The sequence below is a fragment of the Chrysochloris asiatica genome, unplaced genomic scaffold, assembly GCF_000296735.1.
Source record: "Chrysochloris asiatica unplaced genomic scaffold, ChrAsi1.0 scaffold00298, whole genome shotgun sequence".
In the NCBI taxonomy this organism is placed as follows: Eukaryota; Metazoa; Chordata; class Mammalia; order Afrosoricida; family Chrysochloridae; genus Chrysochloris; species Chrysochloris asiatica.
Window position 1 is genome coordinate 2,385,480 of NW_006408816.1, and position 725 is coordinate 2,386,204.

Here is a 725-nt window from a genome sequence, read left to right on the forward strand (position 1 = left end):
TCTGCTATCTTGTATGCCAGCAAACACTAACTATCCTGAATGAATGAGCAATCAAAGCATGCCAAAGAGACACCGCTACAGCGAGAGCAACAATCAAGAAAAATATCACCACTCTACTTCTATAAAAGGATATTTAAATTTTTGTTTAATCAAGACTATACATGATTTGGAAATGAGACTGCAACAAAATGGCCAAAGAGGATGTGTCCACTCTATGCCTTCTCCTTTGTCTGGTCACTCAGAAATATGATGCTGTCTGCTATGATGGTTTTTGCCTGTTGTCTCACATTATTTTTATCTGTGTACTCACCATAATCTACTTTCCTTTTCATGTAAATTCAAATCCCTTTCTTAACATGCTGATAGATGACATCTTGGAGACCTGACTGGAATACTGATATTCTGTACCACATTGTTTTTTGAATGATGTCACCCATCTGGTATACTTCACTGTTCTCTAATCACATCTCATTAGTTGGTAGAGAAAATATGGTGACTGGATTGTGTGTGTGAGTTTGTAGCCCAACTGCTTTATTACAGAGTCCTGACCATCTCAGCCAAGTAACTGCACATGGTTCAGAGATCTTTCTGGAACCAGACTGGTAGCAGTTACAGATGCATGTCTTACATACTGATGAAGCACCTGCAGTACAAGTATTTGGAACATGACATCCATTTGCTTTTTTTTACACTCTTTTTGTTTTTTTAACATTATTTTCCCTGCC

The 725-nt window shown here is 37.8% G+C and overlaps 1 pseudogene; it reads right to left on the bottom strand.

Annotated features, from left to right (window-relative positions):
- Positions 1–212: 212 nt before the first annotated feature.
- LOC102817974 lies at positions 213–667 on the bottom strand (annotated as a pseudogene).
- Between the last annotated feature and the right edge of the window lie 58 nt (positions 668–725).